The following is a 25,783-nucleotide window of genomic DNA, read 5'->3' on the forward strand; positions in this document are numbered from 1 at the left end:
TTTGCAATGAAACTCCTGAAGAAATTTTCGAATTGTTTTTAAATTTATCCCGGAATTTCTCTGGACACTCTCCTAAAATTCCTTCAGGATTTCGTTTGGGAATTCCTATACGAGTTTCTTTGGAAATCCCTTCGAAAATTTCTTTAGCAATATATTCGGAAATTTGTTTGAGAAATCCTTTGGGTATTTTTTTTTGAAAATTCCTTCGGAAATTCCTTTGAAATGTTTTTCAGATATTCCTTAGAAATTCCTTTGGAACTTATTTAAGGAAATCTTATAGGTATTGAATCGCAAATTTCTTTAGTACGAAAATTCCTCCAGGCATTCCATTAAAAATTTACAGAAATTTCTTTCGGAATTCCTTCGGGAAATTCATTCGGAAATTCCTTTTGGAACTCCTTCGGTAATAAGAAATTCCTTTGCAAATTATTGAATTATTATTTCTATAAAAATGTCTTTGGAAACTTCATCACGTTATATCCAAATGACATTTCAATTATCATATGAATGGTTCTGCACTCTTCACAATATTCCGTTCAACAGACTGATCATATTACTAATCTGGATCTTCGGAACGCCAAATTGTGCCAAGAGCTTAGTCTTTATCTCCGAAGCTTTTATTGTGCTATAATTACGTTTTGGTCCAAAATATCTCGTTTCATCGTTGCTTTCGTTTCGGTCCATACCTGCATCCTTTTGTCAGAGAGTTCTCCAAGCCTAGTTGGGTAGGATTTTCGAATCTCTCTGGAGAATCGCACTGGGCTTAGAAGTCCCTTAAAGATTATGCACCTTTTAAAGCAAATTTCAAATTCTAGCTATTCTTTCCCGGAATAATGAAATGATCAATAAAAATCATGTTCGTTTTGCTATACCGTCTAGTATATTATTTCAAGGTTAACGTAATCATTTGGAATTTCTGGTTACTTTTACTCCGAATTCCATGTTATTTTTTACTTCTGGCATAACTTCACGTTGGACATCGATTATTTGTAACATGATACCTATGATTGATAGGTCATAGGTCATGATATGCCGTTATTGTCGATAGATTAAAAGTAAATGTTCAATTCGCATTTAAATGTGTTTTTTAAGAAAATTATTTTGAGCTTTTTAGTGGAATGTCTTCAGAAGACGAGTTTGTACAATCCCATTTAATTCCACCACTTAATTGTACCTTGACAGATACGTATTTCGAGTCAAGTACGAGACACTGAAGACGGCCTTACTGTTGAGGTCGAAATACGTATCTGTCAAGGGACAATTGAGCGGTGGCATTAAATGGGATTGTACAAACTCGTCTTATGACAAGGGTGTTTTTTAAGTAATTTGGCCATTATTCACGTTGATCGCGCTTTTGTTTTTGCAGTCGCGGATTTCATTTTGTTAGTCGCGGATTTCGCGAATTGAAATTTGCCCAGTTTGTAACAGCCCTGCTTATGGCTAGATAAATAAATAATTTATTCCTTTTCATTAAAACTGGGCTGTTCTCATTTATTTAATCAGGTTTTCTAGGAGAAAATCGAAAAACGTAAAATTTTCAAAACAGTCAACAACAAATCGACGAAATTAACCTAATTTCTTCGCTAGTATTAAAAATATTTCTCTAGCTTTCCATTTGTATTTAGTGTCGGCATAATATCAACTAGGGCCAAAGTTATGGCCCAAAAACAAAAGGGCGTCCATAACCGAACCTCTTCCCTTATTGATTGAACTTAGATTCTCAAATTCATCCGCTATTTAAGTATTATATTGACTCCATCTCTTGCCTTTTTCCATTGTTATGTAGGTATTAAATAATGGTAGCATAAAGTATTTTTCATTTTCTACTAATGTAAAAAAGTAGTGAGAACTTGTTTGAAATTCAATTGGTTATGTTTTCGTAGCCTTCCACCTCCAAATCACGGATTATCTGAAACTGAAACTGTTTCATTTTACTCTAAATGGCAACTCATCAAATTTGGATCCATTAGGATCTGTGAATGGTACTCTACTTGCCCCAAACATGTGGCCTGACAATAAAATCCCAGCTCATATCACTGTCACTCAGAAGCTTCGCATCAACTCATCACACTGCAGTGTGACATATTTCCAATACGCTATTTCAAATCCTACTGTCCAGGCACTCGAACAATCTACATGCCATAGAAGGGACAAGTGAAGATTGATGTCCGTTTTGTTTCCACCATTTGCACTCACTTAGCAAAAGCATGAATCTATATGCCGCTTCATCCCTATCCACAGCACAACGAGTAGATTCACTCTCAAAAGTGGAACAAATGCAGATTAGAACATACCGAAACCGAGATGCAACGTCAGGACGAAACAGAACTCATGGCACAATTTGCATTGCTGATTTAGCATATTGTATTTTGTGTCCATGGCGTCAGACATTCAAATTGTCTGCTCTTACTGTGGCGTGAGCGTGGGATGCTCGTGCTGCCATAAAGTAGATGACTAGACAACTTCACCGAAGAATGTGGAACATTGATAAATCAGCATCCGATCTTATCTTTGTTAGCGAATTTCTGCGAGCTGATTTACGATAAAAATAGACCATAGTAATAAAAATAGATGTGCCGAAGGTTGCATGATTCATCGCCTCCGGTTGTATTTGAAAATAATAAGAAAGTTTTCGTCATGGAAACTCCTGGTTCATCCCACGGCCACGACTCCCACGCCAGAGTAAAGTTGAAACATCATCTCGAATTTTCAAAGTCGATTATGACAGCAGAGCAAATATGCTCGTCGTTACACCAACTTCTTCCGGATATCATTCGAGGACTTCCTCCAACCTGCCGCCGATTTCTAATGAGAACAAATATATTTCTCTGATCACTACAGCGAGAACTTGTCGCATAAAAGTTCATTTAAATATAAGATGTTTGTCATGGATCTATTTAACTATAGTCGTTGTTTTCCGCCAGACGTCTTTACTTCGCGGCGATGCTGTTTACTGATGATGACGCCATAAAATGCGACTATCAAACTGTGAAGAAGCGCGCACATCTCCCCAATACCTCCAGGCAACCGGTCCCGGTTGATGTTGGTCGGCAAAGCGACATTTAAAGTTAAATGACTCGATAAATCATTCCCAAGGTTTGCCATTTTCGTAGCCCCAATGTTGTACGAAGTGCTTTTAAGGTATGAGGCTTCAAGGTAGGTGTTTCACCCTCGGCTTTCTTTGTTCTTCGTTCTATCGCCGACTAGAAGAAGCCAACAAACAATGAACGAACGCACAGACTGAACCGAGAGTCAACAAAGAGCAACAAGGCTGGACCCAGATTGCAATTATCCTGGTGTCGGTTTACGTCACCGAAGAGATTTTCCACTCTGCACCGTTCGTGTGGCGAAAGTAACATTCAATGGTGTGGAAAATGATTCTGTTGCAAAATTTGAATAGCGAACTCGGCTTTACCGATGAAAGAGGTGATATAATGATAAAACATTGGTTGTACGCACTTTAAGAACATGGAGGATTTTAACAGTAGCCGAATCGTTTGTTATCTATTCGTAGGGTTTGCTTGAATAATGATCACACTGTATTATGATGGAGACGCTTGGTGTCAAGTGCCAAAATACAACGTTTAGCGTTTAGTAGAGCAAAGTGGGGAAATATGCCCAATCTATGCAAATGCAGTTGAAAGGTTCCCCAAACACATGCGACTGTCGCCATTCCTTGGCGACTGTGACAGTCGCATCGTGTGTGTTTGTAGTAACCAAACGGTTAGCTGAACAGTGTCACCAGAAACTAATCGCGGAGATAATAGATACCAATGAACGACGTCAACAGTTTGTGGGAGTATTCAGGAAACAGTTATTACAGCAGCGGAAAAGTGTTGCTAGGAAAAATGTATAAATTGGAAAAAAATGTTAGAGACTATTAGGGGAGAATGATTCAATATGCACATCTCGAGGTTTTTCGTTGTTTTGACCAATCAAACTAAAATACCGAATCATCCAAACATGCGGACACAAAATTCACAAGACTAGCTACATATTGAAACAATCTCCTAATAAAAAAAAACTAGATTTTGTAACTTTCAAACGCAATGAATATGTGTTCAAAAATAGGCAGAAGCACAAGGAGAGGAGCAAGTGGCATATTTACGCACGATTGTTTGGTTCTTCTTTCCTCTTCAATTCGATGGGCACTTGGAGATCGTAGTCGATTCAACTTGTTAAATTGGTCACGTGAGTATATATCTCTGTTATATTCTCTTTAAACCGCTTACCGGACTAAATATTTATTTTTGATATCATATGTTAATGTCGATCTTTCGTTGGTCCACAGACAGAATAGATCGCCTCCCGTTTCTCACGTGGCTTCTACTATGGCGTGACCTGCACACAGAACTCCGTTCGAGTTGCAAATTCGAGCCTGTTACAGACTTTTAGTTCTTTTCCACCGTTGCTCGCGACGGTTAACGATTGCCAGATCAACTATTTTTCACCTGGTTTCAACAATCTCGACTTCGTTTTTCACGGTAGGTAGATCCACCGCCGGGGACTATCTGAGTAGGTCCGAGCACGTTGAGAACTGAATAGCTAAAAAAAGACGTGGTGTTCAATGGCACAAGGAAAAGAACTTAAGGGCTCAAGGCTTTGGTGGGCCTACTGGCACAAACAAGGGAGCTTCAATGTTTCCGGAAAGGATGTAGTACATCAACGGCTATTGTTGAACTTGTTGATTTTTTATATTTATAAAAATGTGTACATTTGGTGTCTTTCATCGATTTAAAAAAAGCGTTTGATACATTCAATCAGCGGTTCTCAACCTTTTCATGAGAGATACCCCTTCGAAATTTTGCATTAACTTAGGTACCCCCTTGAAAAGAGGCTTCCGAGCCCCTTGAAAAGGGGTTTCCAAGCCTTTAAAAAGGAACCTCCCAAGACTCTCGAATAGAGCCTTTCGAGCTATTTGCAAAAAGGCTTTCGACCTATTAAAAGAAAGCTCCCAAGCCTCTTGAAAGGAGCGGCCCAGGCCACGTAAAACGATACTTCCGGGCCACTTGAAAGGTGGCTTCCGAACAACTTGAAAAAAGGCTACTGAGCCACTTGAGAGGAGGCTTTCGAGCCTTTTGAAAGGACCCTGCCGACCTTTTTGACAGGAGGCTTCCGAGCCTCTGTAACAAAATCGAAACACTTCTGTTAAAAAAAAGCATTTGACACGAAAGCGCTTTGCTCTTTTGAAATTGCGCTGCGCCACCTAGCTTTGAAAAAGAGAACTGTTGAAAGCTTGATATGCAGGGTTCGGTGAGAGCACAGTTGCGATCTCATTACATTCGCAACAGGCTGCCTAAATTCCTAAAAAAGGATTGGCTGGTATCTCAAAAATAACTTGGTACAAAATGTAAAAAAAAGAGATCATGTCCATAATTGATAGTAGACAGAATGAGACAGCCTCAATTTGTAGGTAGGGCCTGGGTGAAATGCATGGAATTTTAATAGCATCCAGTGGTCAAGGCCACTGTTTGAATGCCGAATTTATTCAGCAAGGTTTTTTATAATTTTATTCGAGTGGTGAACGTTGACCAGTTAAGTCGAACAAATTCGCACAGAATAAGCTCCCTAGAAGATTCAGGTAGAATAAAAGTGAGGCCATTGGCCAAAGGTCAGGAATTTGGACTAATTGGTGGTGCCGTGGATAGTTAGTGTGCGCGGTTAAATCTAATTATCCGGTAAGGATTAAAGAGTGTGTGGTTTTGCAATGATAATTCATGGTTTGTGTAATGAATATACTGCCGCTAACCGCAAGTCGAGCACATCTGTATATGGGCCTCCATATACAGATGTGCTCGACTTGCGGTTAGCGGCAGTATAGGCCTACATCGAAAACGGACTTCTAGATTCCTGAGGGTAACGCGTTTGTTAAAAGCCCAAATCCTGGTAAGATTTTTCTGATTATGTGATCTAAAACTTCATTAGTCAGGGAGTTTACGTTGAACAGGTGAAAAGACCCACAGTTCAACGTGGGTGCCAGTCTGGAGGCGGCCGAATTCCGGTGCGTCAAACCACTCCTACAACGCGTGGCTGGGATAGCCCTGTAACGTTTTTCCTCGGGAAAAGTCACCCCTTTCACCCCTCGACGGAGGTGAAGAAAAGCATCGAGCATCGTACGGACACCGCATGTGACGGCCGCGCCTCTGGTGGCGAGAATAGAAAGTACCATCTATCCCAAGCTACTGGCAGCTGTACTCGCTTCACCGGTTGCCTACTTGCCAGTGCCACGTGCTCACCACGCCACACCAAGCAAATACCACGAACCACCAACCAGGCGTCTCCTTTGGAAAACGGTGCCTACACCCCGTGCATGATCTCAACCCACTCGCGGATTAGGTGAGAGCACCAAGGACCTCTGCGACACTCGATCGGTTGGATGTATGGTGCCCGCTGGTCGAAGTCCATTCCGCAGCGATAGGCTGCTACCCCAAGTCTACAACGCCATCTACCGAATTGCCACCGCCATTGGTAAACGGAACCTTCGCTGCCTATCATCACAGCGGCCGTCGCTGAACCTATCAACAGCACACCAGGTCAGATCTGAACATTATTTTTAATCAATGAGCTCGAAGAACTCGATGTAAAACGAGTGACGTCACTTAGGGCCCTAGAATAAATTAGAATACACAAAGATGTAAATATGTCCCTAGTACCGAATTGTTTAAATTAATTGGTTTTCGCCGTCACTCAGGGTGGTTGGGAATTGTGATGCTGAAAATTCTTGCACCGTTATTAAGAATCCAATTCATTTCATCCTGAATTATTAAGCTTCTGTAGATTTACGGAAATTCTGTTGGTCTGTTGGTAACGCTGAATTCGACGACTGTTTGAGCCCTATTGACCCGCCCAAACGAGTGTCTCAAGCCGGGCCTCTATTGAAAAGCAACAGCAGTCTCTCCTAAAAAAGAGTGGCGCTTAAACTGCATGAAGAGACGGAGGAACTGTACCGCGCTAATAACGCACGAAAGTTCTATGAGAAGTTGAACCGTTCACGTAAGGGCCACGACACAGCCCGATGTGTGTAAGGACATAAATGGGAACCTTCTTACAAACGAGCGTGAGGTGATCCAAAGGTGGCGACAGCACTACGAAGAGCACCTGAATGGCGATATGGCAGACAACGGTGGCGGTATGGTAATGAACCTAGGAGCACGCGCGCAGGACATGCGACTTCCAGCTCCGAATCTCCGGGAAATCCAGGAGGAGATCGGCAGGCTGACAAACAACAAAGCACCTGGAGTTGACCAACTATCAGGAGAGCTCTTTAAACACGGTGGTGAGTCACTAGCTAGAGCGCTGCACTGGGTGATTACCAAGGTTTGGGAGGATGAGGTTCTTCCGCAGGAGTGGATGGAAGGTGTCGTGTGTCCCATCTACAAAAAGGGCGATAAGCTGGATTGTAGCAACTACCGCGCAATAACATTGCTGAATGCCGCCTACAAGGTACTCTCCCAAATTTTATGCCGCCGACTAACACCAATTGCAAGAGAGTTCGTGGGGCAGTACCAGGCGGGATTTATGTGTGAACGCTCTACCACAGACCAGGTGTTCGCCATACGTCAGGTATTGCACATGCCGCGAATACAACGTGCTCACACATCATCTATTTATCAACTTCAAAGCCGCATATGATACAATCGATCGGGACCAGCTATGGCAGCTAATGCACGAAAACGGATTTCCGGATAAACTGATACGGTTGATCAAGGCGACGATGGATCGAGTGATGTGCGTAGTTCGAGTTTCAGGGGCATTCTCGAGTCCCTTCGAAACGCGTAGAGGGTTACGGCAAGGTGACAGTCTTTCGTGTCTGCTATTCAACAACGCTTTGGATGGAGTAATGCGAAGGGCAGGGATTGACACGAGTGGTACAATTTTCAATAAGTCCGTCCAGCTATTTGGCTTCGCCGACGACATAGATATTATGGCACGTAACTTTGAGAAGATGGAGGAAGCCTACATCAAACTGAAAAGGGAAGCTAAGCGGATCGGACTAGTCATCAACACGTCGAAGACGAAGTACATGATAGGAAGAGGTTCAAGAGAAGACAATGTGAACCACCCACCGCGAGTTTGCATCGGTGATGACGAAATCGAGGTGGTAGAAGAATTTGTGTACTTGGGCTCACTGGTGACTGCCGAAAATGACACCAGCAGAGAAATTCGGAGACGCATAGTGGCTGGAAATCGTACGTATTTTGGACTCCGCAAGACGCTCCGATCGAATAGAGTTCGCCGCCGTACCAAACTGACTATCTACAAAACGCTCATTAGACCGGTAGTCCTCTACGGACACGAGACCTGGACGATGCTCGTGGAGGACCAACGCGTACTTGGAGTTTTTGAAAGGAAAGTGCTGCGTACCATCTATGGTGGGGTGCAGATGGCGGACGGTACGTGGAGGAGGCGAATGAACCACGAGTTGCATCAGCTATTGGGAGAACCATCCATCGTTCACACCGTGAAAATCGGACGACTGCGATGGGCCGGGCACGTAGCCAGAATGTCGGACAGTAACCCGGTGAAAATGGTTCTCGACAACGATCCGACGGGCACAAGAAGGCGAGGTGCGCAGCGGGCAAGGTGGATCGATCAGGTGGAAGATGACTTGCGGACCCTCCGTAGACTGTGTGGTTGGCGACGTGTAGCCATGGACCGATGTGAATGGAGAAGAGTCTTATATACCGCACAGGCCGCTTCGTCCTTAGTCTGAATAAATAATAAATAATTAGTAATTTAGTAACATTGTAATTCCTACATGGTTCAATTCAAAAAGAGGAAACATCTTAACTATCAAAGGTAATTGAAATGTATTAATAACAACTAAAAATGTATCTAGGCAAATAAGGATGATAGTTTTAATCAAACACGAAATGCATGTAATAGATCATTGGCAATAAAAATTAGTTAAAAAAATAAATTTCTTGTACACTAAGGTGAGTAAATAGGTAGAGGAAATCGGCTTATTGGTAGAAGTATCTTTCTAAACGAACAGCAAACGCTTGTTCAATTATGGTATTTCTGGCGAGTTTTCCATCAGGCTGATATATTTTTGTCTAAGTGATCTTATAAACACCAGCAATGAACACCATAAAGAACATTGTTTCCTGATACTGTACTGAGTACTGTACGCTTTCACTGAAGCAATCAATTTCCTCCATCGCCCATCCTCCACCAATCAGCTTCGAAACAAACGAAAGAACCAGTTTAGGATTTCCCATCACGTAACCCATAAACGAAGCTGACGATATTGAAGCGAGTTTTTCCGGCGGCATTCCCGACCGAATCAAAGGAATCCGTAGCACACTGTATTTGCTATGGAGGTGGCAACAGCAGCAAAATAGTTTCTTATTTGCATTGAGTACCGTGTCCTGATTGCGCTCGCTTTGTCTTCTTTCCCTGTGTCTATTCTGTAGGCATTTTTTCCACATTGTTTCATCTTGGGTCTTGGTCACGCTTCGTGCGAGGTTAATCTGATAATCATCAACACCATCTTTCGACCGTATTTCCTGCACTGGAACGGAGGAAGACCTACTCTGGCGGAATATCTAGGGTGTTCCAAAATATTACTGAATCCCTTTTCATTCTTTCATCATAACTCATTCCATCTTACAACCTTCTTTCCGAACAGAAAAGATTCTAGACTGTGCCGATAATCGAACTTGTGCCGTCTCCGGATTGGCAATCCAACGCCTTTGCTCTCACAGCCATTTGGATACATCTAGAACCGATTATTGAGCTATTATGACTCCTTTGATTCTGCTATCGCACCCTATTGATTGATGAGACATGGGGTATCGGAATATCAGTGTTATCCTTGCTCTGCTACCCATCACGAGATAAATGTATCGAGCTAACATATGCGCAATCTAGTGTCTATCAACTGTATCTGACTATGGGTATCTATACGGTTCAGATGTGATGTGACCCGCATTTTGCCTTCGGGATGATGGCATAAACGATGATAAATGACTGTGATTGTACCGGGTTTTGCATGAGGTGGTTCATGTGGAAAGAAACGTGCCGAGATTCACTTCCGATTCGATAAATAATTTCATCTGTGAGGTAAAATTGATTGAATGAAAATTCAATATCGTAACGGAGCGGTGCTGGTGTTGCTTGAGCGGTAGTTGGATGGAAGTAAAATTTTCAATCGCGCAGTAAATTTTCACGCTTTTGTAATTATGCATGGCATCATAATTCGAATTTGAATGCATTACTTCACTTTACGGTTGCTCACCGAGCATTAACGCTTCAGAATGTCACTTGCATTCGCATCGATAAAGTTGATTACGGTCTCGACACGCCATCACTGGTGGGGTCTGGACAAATGAATTCAGTTGAACTGGGTTGCTAATTTCTAATTAATTTCCATTTATTTTCCGTTTAAACGGAATTGAGAATTGCTTTCAATCAATGCTTTTCGAAAAGTTGATTAAACCGAAATCAATGGAAGAAATAGCATAATAATATAGATTGAGAAAAAGGAATGAGAGTTCAGATAATTTGGTTGGTTTCATGGCTATGTGGAGTGTTGGTTTGGTTCCAACTTAACACATTGAACGTGCAGTGTATTTTCAACTTTATATTCTGAATATTACAGGTATTATTTACCGTTGTGTGATCTATCGCGGAAACAGAAAAGGCTGACGATTTATTCAGTGATCATGATTCAATTCAATTTTCCAAGAAAGTCTTAAGCAATATCTAGAGCAGGGTTGTTTCGCTCTGAGGAGTATTCAAAAGAAGGTATGAAAACTACTCTTTCTCGATCTGTTATCCGAGTGTATCGTGCAGAAATACACTTTCTCTTTGTATAACAGAGCGTGCGTCATACCCACTCTTTATCACCCAAGCTCACAAGTGTAAAGAGTACAGGAAAATGCCAATTTGCTGTTTACCAAAATGCATACATTTAGGCTGTGTTCTAAATTTTCCATATAAATGAGTTGTTGTGAGCGACTAAACATAGACCTTTTTTATACACAACAGCAAAACACACAGAACTAATAAAGAAATTCCGAAGAACTGAACATTCTCGCCAAAAATTGCATCTCTTTTTATTATCTTATCTGATTCTTTGGCTTATTTAAAGGCAACTTTTTCGAAGAACCCAAATTATTGAACGCCATCACAATTTTAAAACTCGAAAACAAAACCAAAAAAGTGCTGCACGTGTGAACCGGCCTGAAAAAAACACCCGCTGTTCCTCAAATCGAACGAATGTTAGGCCTATTTTGCCAAAATCGAAATGCCGGAGGATTTCCCACGTAAAGTCCGGAAAATTTACCAAGGAAATTCCGAAGAAATTCCCATTTTCCTGGGGAATTCTTCGGAATATCATTGGGAAATTCTTCGGAATTTCCTTGGGAAATTCTTCGGAATTTTCTTGGGAAATTCTTCGGAATTTCCTTGGGAAATTCTTCAGAATTCCCTTGGGAAATTCTTCGAAATTTCCTTGGGAAATTCTTCGGAATTTGCTTGGAAAATTCGTCGAAATTTTCTTGGGAAATTCTTCGGGATTTCCTTGGGAAATTCTTTCGGAATTTCCTTGGGAAATTCTTTCGGAATTTCCTTGGGAAATTCTTCGGAATTTCCTTGGGAGATTCTTTCGGAATTTCCTTGGGAAATTCTTTCGGAATTTCCTTGGGAAATTCTTTCGGAATTTCCTTGGGAAATTCTTCGGAATTTCCTTGGGAAATTCTTCGGAATTTCCTTGGGAAATTCTTCGGAATTTCGATGGGAAATTCTTCGGAAAAATTTCCTTGGGAAATTCTTCGGAATTTCGATGGGAAATTCTTCCTTGGGAAATTCTTCGGAATTTCCTTTGAAAATTATTTGGAATTTCCATGGAAAATTCTTTGGAATTTTCTTGGGAAATTCTTTGGATTTTCCTTGGAAATTCTTCGGAATTTCCTTGGGAAATTCTTCGGAATTTTCTGGAAAATTCTTCGGAATTTCCTTGGAAAATTCCTCGGAATTTCCTTGGGAAAATCTTCAGAATTTCCGCGGAAAATACTTCGAAATTTCCTTGGGAAATTCTTCGGAATTTCCTTGGGGAATTCTTCTGAATTTCCTTGGGAAATTCTTCGGAATTTTCTTGGGAATTTCTCCGGAATTTCCTTGGGAAATTCTCCGGAATTTCCTTGGGAAATTCTCCGGAATTCTTCTCTCGGGTCGAATGGAACTGGTGTAAGCATACTCAATCGAGAAAGAACATCTGCCAAATTTCTCTCACCCGATATATGACTTACTAAATAATCAAACGCTTGTAGCCGAAGAACCCACCGTTCTATTCTTGCACATGGCCGCGATCGTTCAGTGAACAGGTAAACCAATGCCTTACAGTCTGTTAAGATATCGAATTGGCGGCCATACAAATATATTTGAAATCTTTCAACGCACCAAACAATTGCTAGGGCCTCTTTCTCTGTTTGGCAATAGCGTTTCTCGGTATCGGTGAGAGATTTTGACGCACAAGTAACAACTCTACTGTTACCTGCTGGGTCAGTCTGTATCAGTATTGCTCCTAATCCCGTAGGACTTGCATTCGCTATAACCGTAGTTCGATGCTGTTTATTGAAAAACTCCAATCGCAAAACCTCAGTCATCGGCTTGATACTTTCAAAAGACATTTGGTGTCGCGTAGATCATTCGAACGTTGACTCTTTCTTTGTTTCATCACATCGAAACTGTGGAACGGGACGACTATCATCCATCTGTAATAAATTCATTTGAATAAAACCTAAATCAATAATCCCCATTCCAAAAGATTTATTATTATTTTTTTTAAATAAAAATCAAACCATCAAACAATGTGTCATAATAAAACAACAAATTCAATAATTGGGTTTCAAGTTTCAATTTATTTTGTTCCGTCCCCATACCCTTATTTCTGTGAAAATAACTAATCAACATTTGTTTTGACTATCTCTTTTAGCAACTACTAAAAGTACGTATATAATTTGTTCCCGTGAGCAGCACTTCTGTTCACCTCCAGTAGCAACAACCACTACTGACTGGCACCGTCTCTAACATATTTACACAATATAAACACAGGACCTCGTGATCACACAGCTTAGCATAAACACATAGTTTCCCAACTTCCATGCATATACTAACCAAAGCTAAAAAAAAAACAAAAAACAATACCCTAGCTGAAATACTGTCATCATATTTGTCATCCCATATACACTATTCCTCCGTGTATCATGTACTCTCCTTTTCGTTCATTTTCGTTTCATTTTTTTTGCTGGTTGCTCAATTTACAACTACCGATATACAAAATAACACAATTATTATTATTATCAATGTCTTCACTCAGCCCTAGGCTGCTTCATCTCCAAATGACACACTACGTATTCGTATCAGATACCCACACTTGATTTTCGCCATTTTGAAAAAAAAATCGGAACGCTACAATTTTATGACTATTCATTTTTTCCTCTATCTACTCACCATGGTCCGATTACCTCGTCGCCAAATTGTGAGGGGCACTTCGGTTGAAAACGAGAACACACTTTGATCGGTTTTCTAATATATTTAACAGAACGTTTATTTCCACGACCGGTACACTCCTGATCTTGCAACCCGTACACACTGACTGACCACCTTCTTTTTTCCATCCCTATCACCTTCTCCCTTCATCTCTTTCTCCTACTGTCAAAGACATGTGTCACTTATTATCAGGGGATAGGACATCAACTGTAAAGGGTCATGACACTAAACCCTACAGATTCCAAAGAATTTACCGAGATAATTTTATTAACCGACGTCTCTGGGTTGGAAATAATTGCCTTTACTCACTGAACATTCTCGCCAAAAATTGCATCTCTTTTTATTATCTTATCTGATTCTTTGGCTTATTTAAAGGCAACTTTTTTGAAGAACCCAAATTATTGAACGCCATCACAATTTTAAAACTCGAAAACAAAACCAAAAAAGTGCTGCACGTGTGAACCGACCTGAAAAAAACACCCGCTGTTCCTCAAATCGAACGAATGTTAGGCCTATTTTGCCAAAATCGAAATGCCGGAGGATTTCCCACGTAAATTCCGGAAAATTTACCAAGGATATTCCGAAGAAATTCCCATTTCCCTGGGAAATTCTTCGGAATATCATTGGGAAATTCTTCGGAATTTCCTTGGGAAATTCTTCGGAATTTTCTTGGGAAATTCTTCGGAATTTCCTTGGAAAATTCTTCGGAATTTCCTTGGGAAATTCTTCAGAATTCCCTTGGGAAATTCTTCGAAATTTCCTTGGGAAATTCTTCGGAATTTGCTTGGAAAATTCGTCGAAATTTCCTTGGGAAATTCTTCGGAATTTTCTTGGGAAATTCTTCGGAATTTCCTTGAGAAATTCTTTCGGAATTTCCTTGGGAAATTCTTTCGGAATTTCCTTGGGAAATTCTTTCGGAATTTCCTTGGGAAATTCTTTCGGAATTTCCTTGGGAAATTCTTTCGGAATTTCCTTGGGAAATTCTTTCAGAATTTCCTTGGGAAATTCTTTCGGAATTTCCTTGGCAAATTCTTTCGGAATTTCCTTGAGAAATTCCTTCGAATTTCCTTGAGAAATTCCTTCGAATTTCCTTGGAAAATTCTTTCAGAATTTTCTTGGGAAATTCTTCGGAATTTCCTTGGGAAATTCTTCGGAATTTCCTTGGGAAATTCTTCGGAATTTCCTTGGGAAATTCTTCGGAATTTCGATGGGAAATTCTTCCTTGGGAAATTCTTCGGAATTTCCTTTGAAAATTATTTGGAATTTCCTTGGAAAATTCTTTGGAATTTTCTTGGGAAATTCTTTGGATTTTCCTTGGAAATTCTTCGGAATTTCCTTGGGAAATTCTTCGGAATTTTCTGGAAAATTCTTCGGAATTTCCTTGGAAAATTCCTCGGAATTTCCTTGGGAAAATCTTCAGAATTTCCGCGGAAAATACTTCGAAATTTCCTTGGGAAATTCTTCGGAATTTCCTTGGGGAATTCTTCTGAATTTCCTTGAGAAATTCTTCGGAATTTTCTTGGGAATTTCTCCGAATTTCCTTGAAATTCTCCGGAATTTCCTTGAAATTCTCCGGAATTTCCTTGGGAAATTCTCCGAATTTCCTTTGGAAATTCTCCGGAATTTCCTTGAAATTCTCCGAATTTCCTTGAAATTCTCGGAATTTCCTTAGGAAATTCTCCGGAATTTCACAGGAAATTCTCGGAATTTCCTTGGGAAATTCGTCGAATTTCCTTGGAAATTCTTCGGGAAATTCTTCGGAATTTCTTCGGAAATTCTCCGGAATTTCCTTGGGAAATTCTCCGAATTTCCTTGGAAATTCTCCGAATTTCCTTGGGAAATTCTCCGGAATTTCCTTGGGAAATTCTCCGAATTTCTGGAAATTCTTCGGAATTTCCACGGGAAGTTCTTTGGATTTTCCACGGGAAATTCTTCGGAATTTCCTTGGGAAATTCTTCGGAATTTCCTTGGAAAATTCTTCGGAACTTCCTTGGGAAATTCTTCGGAATTTCCTTGGAAAATTCTTCGGAATTTCCTTCAGAATTTTTTCCCAAGGAAATTCTGAAGAATTTCCCAAGGAAATTCCGAAGAATTTCTTAAGGAAATTCCAGAGAATTTCCCAAGAAAATTCCAGAGAATTTCTCAAGGAAGTTCCGAAGAATTTCTCGAGAAATTTCCGAAGAATTTCCCAAGGAAATTCCGAAGAATTTCCCAAGGAAATTCTGAAGAGTTTCCCAAGGAAATTCCGAAGAATTTCCCAAGGAAATTCCGAAGAATTTTCCAAGAAAATTCTGAAGAATTTCCCAAGGAAATTCCGAAGAATTTCCCTTGGAAACTCTTCAGAATTTCCTTGGGAAATTCCCGTGGAAATTCTGAAGAATTTTCGCGCGGAAATTCCGTGAAAATTCCAAAGAATTGTAAAGTAAATAATTTGTTTTACTTGTTTAGTTTGATAGTTTTATTTACGTGTTTTCTGTTCTAAGTTGATTTAATATTTGTAGCTCTCGACATTTTTTTCTTTTATGTATACGTGTGCATCACTCCATTTTAAGGCTCCCCCAGAACTAAGCGATTTCATCGCCGCGACGGCGACAACTAGTCGCCGCGATTCTGTCGTTGGGTCGCTGCAGGCAACGTTCTATTTACGCTTCCATACCAATGGCGACAGAATTGCTGTCGCCAAGCGATAGAATCGCGTCGCGTCGCGTGTGTTTGGGGGAACTTTTATGCTGGGTAACTTGCGTGGACGTGGTGTGCACGCAGCATAAACAAACATTACGTAGATATCGGCCCTGAATTGGCGCAATTGCTAAATAATAAGCTAATTGTTCTTTTCGAGGTTTCTTGTCGAAGAACAACCTTAAACTCGTTTATTTCTCGAAGAAGTTTTGCGAGTTTTCAATAACTTCTATTAAATACAGAGTTGAGTTTGAGTAAAGTTGGGTTTGTCGAGTTATCTAAAGTGATTTTGTACGTGATTGTGATTAGTATTTTCGTTTGTCTGGTAGATTTTTTTCCTTCTATCGGTGTAGCCAACACTTTCTAACTTTAAAGTGTATTGTAAATACTAAAAAAGGTAATTTTGTACTGAGCTACTAGTTTTCTGTCTAAATGTTAATTAATGCTGGTTTCGCTTTAGACTTCCAGCCATTTTTTTTGGTAAGGGCTGGAATTTTCAGAGTCGACGAAGATGTTTTTGCGGCATTTTGGCGAAAAGTGTACCGTCGATCGCCAATAAATCGACGGTTCAAACCCTACTACGTTCCAAACCCTACGGACCGTTAGAAAAGCTCGGCGCGTGTAATACGTCGCCATTAGCGTACCACAGTGCCGGGTTGAAACCGAAGATAAGGGTTCATTTCATCACGGGCGATCATCATGCCGTGCGGAGGAACGGTTACCTTTGTCCGAAGAGGAAGATCAAACCGAGAAGCGCATATTAATCGACATAGTTCTCTCGTGGAAATCGGAGGACTTCCGTCCAGCCGCCACCCATTTCGCAACTTTTGTTCGGCCATATTTGTACGGGCTCATTATCTGCACGCCATCCTGCAGCTAGGCGGTTCTTCACTCATCGCCATCGTCAAGGACAGCTTTGTCGCCAATGCCACGAATAGATTCGACGCCAACAAGTCGACGAAGAAGAAAACCTGCGCAGGTATGTAGACATGGCCATGATCTAAAACCAAAGGATGGACGAAGGATTTGGCGCAGCCCAGAAAGAAAACCGTGAGTTGATATAACAGTATAGATAGAAATGCTTTTAGGCACTAGGAATAGGGACGAAGGAATTAATAAATAGATAAAGCAGCGCAAATTATGCAATTAATTTATTATTTAAATAGATGGCCTTTTTAAATTGTAACAGATTCCAAAGAATTTACCGAGATAATTTTATTAACCGACGTCTCCGGGTTGGCAATAATTGCCTTTACTCACATAGCAAAAGATAAAATACCACAGGCATTTTTTCATGGACAACCCATTATGTTATTTTATCATTTAAAACTTATTTGTGTAGTTGAGATTAATTTGTTGGAACTAATTATTTACTTGTATTTACTAGATTTTTCAAATTCCATAATTCATTAAGTAGGCATTCTGTGTTTGGTATTCTGCTGTAAAGAATCCACGCAGCATGTATTTTTAGATATCCAGACCTCGTTGTCATTTTCGTTTCCAGTCCATCTCATCATAAGTCCATAGTATCCATTTGTTCATATTGTGAATCCAATGATCGATGATTTGTTCGGTTGCCATGTATCCGGGTACATTGGAGGAATGACTCCGAGAAGTAGAGTTTTGTCAGTCGTCATAAGTCAGCCGTGCCAGTAAGGTAAGATTTCTCAAGACGCTACCGTATGGACTGCGCTTTCGACGACTGACGAGGGTTTGGTGGATTGGCGGGGAATCGAACCCCTGACCATTTATTTGCTTATAAGGCGAACGTGTAGCTATGAACGTGGACCCCCTACTTGTGCTGCTATATTTTATATATTCATTTAATTACATGACATCAGATTTAAATTTACGGTTACACAAGTTGACAGTATTTGAACCTATCAATAGTTGACAGTATTTGAACCTATCGATATTAGACCAAGACGATTTTTTTAAAAATATTTTTCAATTTCATAACAATTTGGTAAATTAGCTCTCCAAGGATCCCAAGTAGCACTCTTCTTATAGACGAGTTGCTGTGTGATATGTACAATCAAATCAAGCCAAATATAAGTTGCTAGAAACGAGTTGATCTATTAAGAAGGAAGAAAGAAAAAGGAAGAACTGGCTTCTCACTTATTACTTTTTACTTCTCACATCTCACTTGGCCTTATGAACGTTCGCCCTATGGACCATTCGGCACAACAACCTTCGGCCTAATGGCCTTCAGCCTAATTCCCTGATACCCTTGGACACTTTCAACGAATTTCACCTTGTTTTTCCCTACCTATTTACGAACTGTCAGCTGCCTTTCAGCACAGTGGACCGCTGACTGCTTGTTGTGTACTTTCTACCCAGCAGCCCTCGGAATCAGGTCAAACGCGGGCGGTTCACATAATGCCCAGTTACGGTATTTGTAGAATGCAAGAAAAAATGTGGATGCGAGAATAAAAATAAATACCTTCCAGTCTTCCAGTAGTTACCAGTATGTGCTGGTTCGCTGTGAGATGGTTTATGGCCGTGTGTTCGAAACGCGTACCTATGTCTAGGGAGCGACGGAAAGGGTGGAGTTCTTTGTGCTTGTCGTGCCTGGCGAAGGTAGTTGGAGCGATGCTTCAGCCAAATGGGATTTAAATTACTCTCGCCAGGGATGAGCCGTTATTAACTTCATCGGAAGGAGCGAACTATATGGCGTTGCAGAAGGGTGGGTGAACGAGCACGAACTTCCCCACGGTATCTACAGGTGCGTGGTCTGGGGCTGTCGGACAATATCTATATGATGGGTGATTGGGAATATGGAGCATCAATGAATGGAGGGCGGAATAATTTCGCTGATTGCTTTTTCATTTTCGTGGTTGATGAGGGTTGGGTGTGCCAGCCATAAAATTACCATTTGGCAAATGGATTGGTTGAACCACACTTGTTACGATTGTAATTTAATCAGTGTTCTGTATTTGAACACGTGTATGTAAAATATGTTTCAAGCGTCACATACTTAAGATTGTATTTATGAAAATAACTAAAAGGCATGTGTTTAACGTTTACTAGGTCTTGTTGTGTTGTTTCCAAAATCATATAATGCCTCATTGGAACTGTTATTTATATCGGTCCCAGTTTGTCAAATTTCATTTTTGTTGCATAGCTGGCAGTAAATGGTACGACGTCAAAATGGTACATGCGACTTACTAAAAAAAGTGAATTATTACAATGGGGTAACGTAGCTAGAAGATGCTTAAATGATATTCGATGATAAAAGATAAAATTGTGGAAGAACTAAGCGCGTTCCAACACTGTGAAGAAACTGTGATTTTTTCAATAATTCCGAAATGCAATTCACCTGACGCCAGCATCAGTAACTCGATGATTTGTTGCTGAAACGTGATGGACGCCATGTCTGCAAAATATTGATAAATATTTGTCTAGGCTCAACCCTCTCTTGTGTAAAATGATGGTTCCGGAAAGAAACGATTTGTTTTGCACTTTTCACAAGCGGCAACAAAACCGAAATCGGAATCTAGAGAAAATTTCACTTCGTTACAGCTGACCCCAACGTCAACGATTATCCGCAGAAATGCGATAGACGGATGCACTGTAATCAACCCATTGCATTACTTTTAACAGTTGGGCAGAATCTTAAAGAATTCGTCAATCGATTGATACCAAATTCTCCAAAATCGGTTGAAAGACGGTTGAGTTATTAGCCCCTTTCTGATCACTTTTTGTGTCGGTCGCAAATTTGAATCTGCAAAATGACCCCCCTATCTTCCCAAAGGACGTAATCCTACGCCTAAAACTGTGTTTTGTACATACTCGTGAACGAAAAAACTACGCCACCCGGGATACAACACATTTAATCAATCTCGCCCCATTAGATTAGAGGACCGAATCTCTCATCATCAACGATAATCAACGACAGAACAATTGATCGATCCCCCACTGTTTTAACCTCTACTTGGATCTATCCAGCGATAGATATCAATTTACCAGATATCACTTTCAATTTAACCTCACTTCTTCGAAGTCGCAAATCGGAAAAGTTTTTCTATATAGTCATATTTGCTCATAAGCGTATAAGTTGCACCTGTGTCGATTTCGAAATTAAACCACTTACCACAATCTCACCAAGATTGGCATTGTTCTCTGTGGCAGCCTTACGTCCTTAGTGTCCTCTCCTACCACAGCCATAACATTTGATATCCTTCCTTTCTTGATTCTTCGTCTTCTTCCTAGAGTTGGACCGCCTTGCTGGACTTTCTGGCTGATTGCACTTGCGGTCGTCTTTTAGACCACGTGTCTTCGAGCGGCTCTTCCTCATGTACTGACCGGCGTTGATCCGGTTAGTGTACTCCTGCTTCGTTTTCATCGTCACCAGATCTTCTTCTATCTGCTGTCTGGGGGGAAACATTCAGTTTCAGTGCAAAACGTAAACAAACGAGCATAAATTCCATACAAAAATCCAAGATGGCTGAGTTGGGGATATTGACAAGTCAGAACACCCCCCAATAAATGCATTCTGGTGTCATCCTCTCTGTTTAATAGCTCACCCTGTATTTTGGCAATTTGGAGGCCAGCTATAAACTTGCCTCTAAGCGCCTTGTCAAGAAATTCTCCGAATACACAATGTTTGTAAAGTGCTTATAGCTCTACCGCGAAATCCGTTACTTTTTCGGAATCCTTCTGGTTCCGTTTGAAAAACACAACCGATTGAGTTTTTCTTGGGACTGAAATATGATTTAAGCTTTGTAATCACCGTTTGATAATCTACCTCCTTGTGCGTCGCGGGATACAACAACTGTTGTAACTTTTCCAACGCCGGCAATCCGATGATATCTAGACCAACATTTGAAAAGGGCGTAACAGCCAAAATTATTCCTTCTGATTCTTTGTCTACATATATAAACGAAGAATCAAAAGGAATTATTTTTGAATGTTACGTCCTTTTCAAATGTTGGTCTAGAAATGCATGATCAGCTTTCGTTTGAACGTATCATCCTCGATCTCGCTTAACTTAAAGAAGTTTTCCGCTCTCTCCAGATAGCTGCCAAATCTGTACTCGGATGAAAAATCCGATCGGTTTCAGTCTACTTACTCCCTCATGCTTCCGGGTTTCCGTTCCACTAGCAATCACTTCTTTTTTCGGTGGCCTTGTCTATCCTTTTCACTACACACGCGTGCCGCCAAATTTATATTTGCACTGTTATAGGGTAATCACGGTTTGAACCAAATGGCGGGTTTCAGATGAGCCGTCAAAACAAAGTTGATTTATGTAATTAAAGAACATGTTACAACTGCGATTTCTAGATTATATGGAAGCTTAGTTCATTATCTTTCTAAAAACACCCTGGGTAGATATATTTATGCTTAGTTTCACTGATAAAACTTAATAATTACATAACTTTGATTCGTACCATGGTTTGAACTACACTGTTCATGGTTTGAGCTAAATTCGTACCATGGTTTGAACCACTGCAGCAGCTCCTAAGGGTCTGTCTCATTTGGAGAATTAAACTGAAATTAAACTTAAAACTGACATTTCAATAATTATCAAATAACCCTGCTCGCAGAGCAAGATTACTTTTGACAGATATCGAATCATTTTCAATCGATGTCCTATTGGAATTGCTGGGTAGCACCAGCCATTCTTATAACGGGGTGATTTTTTAATTTTCGAATTGTCACTTTTAAGTTTAATTCTCCAAATGAGACAGACCCTAAATATAATACTAATCACATGCATGAAACGCTGAGGAAATCTATAGAAAAGCAAATTTGTTTTATTATTCATCTTCTCGCATTAGATTAGTACTCCAAACGAGTCTAAATTATCGATATGAAAATTGCGATTTTTCATATTGGAAATGTAAACAAAATGCTCCAGCTCGGCGCATGCAGCGCTCCTAGCGGACAGCAGCAAACCATGACTGCATTTACAAGTTAAAACCACGATACATTTTAGTTCAAACCATGATCAGTAATAAATGTTACTATTTTAACTATTTAAGTTACTATTTTAAAATTTAAGTTTCTCAATTATATAATGATGTCAATCGATTACAGATAAAAATGGCTTTCTTTTGATATATTGCTCTCACTCCTGTGTCATAAAATACGTCCTTTACGAGCTTTTTGAAATTATGCCACTGGTGGGGGGGGGGATTTAGCGCAAATTCAGCACGTTTTTAAATCGCTCCATTCTCGATTTCTTTTATACTCTCTAACCGGAAACACAGTTTGTAGTTCCAATACAGCTTTAAACCAATGCACTATGGTCCAGGATACAGATTTTCGCGGAAAGATGCATTTTACGCCAAAACTATATTTTTAGGAAAAAAAATTGTTCTACAAAATTGTTAGAAATAGTAAGGCCATCATTATGGTACTACCAAAAATAGGTTGGCGGGGCACCCCCCAGGATTGTGTCTTTGGGTGAGAAAATCAATCTCTGAAAATTTCAGCTCAATCGCTTGTTGCATAAGCTGGCGCATTTTATTTGAAGTTTGTATGGGGATTTCAGCCAAAATGTATAGGAAAATACACCTCCGTCACTCATTCGATCTGTAAATTGGTTCTGATTGCTCGATTGACCTCAGAATTGCAAAAACGGCAGTTGGTATGCTACAGAACAATTTCACAGAACATTTCATGATGATTAAATGAACTTTTATATAATTTTCGGCTGATTTATTAGGAGCTGATTTGTGTATTTTTGGGTTTTTTGATCGAATCGCATCAGCCGAAACCTATATAAAGTTCATTTAATCATCATAGAATGTTCTGTGAAATTGTTCTGTAGCATACCAACTGCCGTTTTTGCAATTCTGAGGTCAATCGAGCAATCAGAACCAATTTCCAGATCGAATGAGTGACGGAGGTGTATTTTCCTATACATTTTGGCTGAAATCCCCATACAAACTTCAAATCAAATGCGCCAGCTAATGCAACAAGCGATTGAGCTGAAATTTTCAGAGATTGATTTTCTCACCCAAAGACACAATTCTGGGGGGTGCCCCGTGGAATTCGACAACATTTTTTTCTCCCCATAGTAATCTGGGCCAGTCTAGTGCTGAGAGTACAGGTAGTGCAAGTCAAGACAGCGGAGGAGATGACTACGTCAGTTCAGCGGACGATGGAAGCCAACCAGCCCCCACCTTGAGGGAAGTTAAGGATGCCATTCAACAGCTAAAGACCAATAAAGCAGCTGGTAAGGATGGTATCGGAACTGAGCTCATCAAGATGGCCCCGGAAAAGCTGGCCACTTGCCTGCACAAACTGATAGTCAGAATCTGGGAAACCGAACAGCTACCGAAGGAGTGGAAGGAAGGGGTTATATGCCCCATCTACAAGAAAGGCGACAGACTGGAGTGTGAGAACTTTCGAGCGAACACCATCCATAATGCCGCATACAAAGTGATATCCCAGATTATCTTCCATCGTCTGTCACCATTAGTGAACGAGTTCGTGGGAAGTTATCAAGCCGACGGCCGCTCGACAACGGACCAGATCTTTACTGTACGGCAAATCCTTCAAAATTGCCATGAATACCAGGTCCCAACGCACCATCTGTTCGATGATTTCAAGGCGGCATACGACAGTATAGACCGCTTAGAACTATGGAAAATTATGGACGAGAACAGCTTCCCTGGGAAGCTTACCAGACTGATCAAAGCAACGGTGGATGGTGTGCAAAACTTCGTGAAGATTTTGGGCGAACGCTCCAGTTAATTCGATTCGTGCCGGGGACTAAGACAAGGTGATAGACTTTCGTGCCTGCTGTTCAACATTGCGCTAGAAGGTGTCAAGCGTAGAGCCGGGTGACACAGCCGGGGTACGATTTTCAACAGATCCAGTCAATTTATTTGCTTCGCGGATGACATGGACATTGTCGGCCGAACATTTGTGTCTTAATGTTCAAAACTTTCATTTGTACTTCTGTACGACTGAAAAAGCGCAGAAGGTGGAGCGTATGAAACACAAATTTAATTTAGCCTCAAAATATGTTTCAAGAAACAAACTGAAACATGTATAAAGTGCAAAAAAAAAATATGGATATCAGGAGATTCGAACTCAAATCCACGAAGTTCTGGCCGCGAACATGTTGCACTATACCAAATTTGCTTACACAAACGTCGTTATTAAAAACTTATAACTATTCGATGATAACAGTCGATAAACAACACACTGAAGATGTCCACAAGTAGTGGATGAAATACGTATTTGTGTAGATACGAAAAAACGAATTAGTGGAAGTAAAAGGAAGACAATTTTTTTAAAACCGTGTAACATTTTCCCCTAAGACGCTCGCAAATAATTATTAATTGAATAGTGGAAGTAAATAGAAGAATAATAGTCTTTCAACCTTGTAGCATTTCACCTAAGACGCTCTAAAATAATTAATCATTAAAATAATTAATAATTATTAACTATTCGAGGATATAAATGTTATTATTCAAAAGTAAATAACTCCAATGGTACCTGTTTGCCTCTATGTCTTTACTGTAGAATAATCTGAGATTTGGCGTACACAGATAACTAACCTTCGCTACTCTTCAGTTCACCTTTCCATAATTAACATTGTAACGACATAACTAATAATTAAATTTGTACCGAAATGTGTCGTTCCCGTCTTATTTTTCAGGGCAAACTATTCAAAATAAGTAGCGCAAGCCATCCGATCTAAACAGTTATGTTTTAAAATGGTTTTCAAAATGCATTACAAAAACATTTTGTCAAAGCTCCCTAATACAAGTTCTTTTTAGCAAAAATGCTACAGAACTTGTTTGTGCATACCGGAGAAAGACTTACTTAAAACAAACTTCTTGTGGCTCAATTACAGCAAGTCAGGAAAAGATCTAGTTCGCTACAAATAAGTAATGTTAAATTGACTGTCCAGACAACTTTGTGACATATTTGTTTTGTCATACACTTTTACGACTAGTTTTAGACAAATATCATATACTCTTATTCAAAGTAATGTTTCCGGTGCTACTTGGGTTGTATGCTTAGCTTATACATCGGATATGCTCAAAACTTGTTGGCATAAAAAGCAATAAATCTCCAAAGGTAATGAAACTTCGAACTTGGTGTCATCGACTAAGTTTTTCAGGAGAACTTTTGCTACAACTCTCGCGAAGACGTATACCTTCCATGTTGTAACATTGAAAAAAATCATCTCACTTTTAGGGGGATTGATCATAAGGCTGAATACCTCCAAAGAAGCGCGTCGCGATAAAATGTCTCGGAGGCCCCATTACGCTAAATCACATAATAATGGTATTATTAAATAAACAAGTTAAAAAACACGATCTAAGCCTTTGTGCATTGGAAAGTATCAAAAACACAATGAAGTAATATTGAGTTGTTTTTTTCCAGCTGCATTGTCACGGTATAAAAATTGGTGATTTTTGTAGGATGCCTTTCACTAAAATTTGGAAATTACAGATTGTAAGTATCAAAACTGAATGATTTTCTTCACTCAAATCACTCCATCTTAATACACTAAAACGCAAAATTTCAACGTTATCTCATTGTTGGACAATTATAATGTCCTTGTTCTGTACGCCTACCGAGGAAATTTATGCAATAATAATCAAATGTTTCAGATAAATTTCTGTGCAACGAGTTTTCG

At 40.0% G+C, this 25,783-nt stretch overlaps 1 protein-coding gene across 2 annotated transcripts in view; it reads right to left on the reverse strand.

The window, feature by feature from the left end:
- The window catches only part of LOC134211452 (melatonin receptor type 1B-A-like), a 272,782-nt gene that overhangs the window by 214,440 nt on the left and 32,559 nt on the right, over nucleotides 1-25,783 (reverse strand). The window contains exon 1 of one of the 2 annotated variants that reach the window (XM_062688321.1): nucleotides 13,459-13,668. The exons of the other annotated variant lie outside the window; for it this stretch is intronic. The gene's annotated coding sequence lies outside the window, so the exon portion shown is untranslated. Of the gene's footprint in view, nucleotides 1-13,458; nucleotides 13,669-25,783 lie in introns of those variants that run through there. 2 annotated transcript variants of the gene reach the window in all.

Source organism: Armigeres subalbatus, chromosome 2 (genome assembly GCF_024139115.2).
Source record: "Armigeres subalbatus isolate Guangzhou_Male chromosome 2, GZ_Asu_2, whole genome shotgun sequence".
In the NCBI taxonomy this organism is placed as follows: Eukaryota; Metazoa; Arthropoda; class Insecta; order Diptera; family Culicidae; genus Armigeres; species Armigeres subalbatus.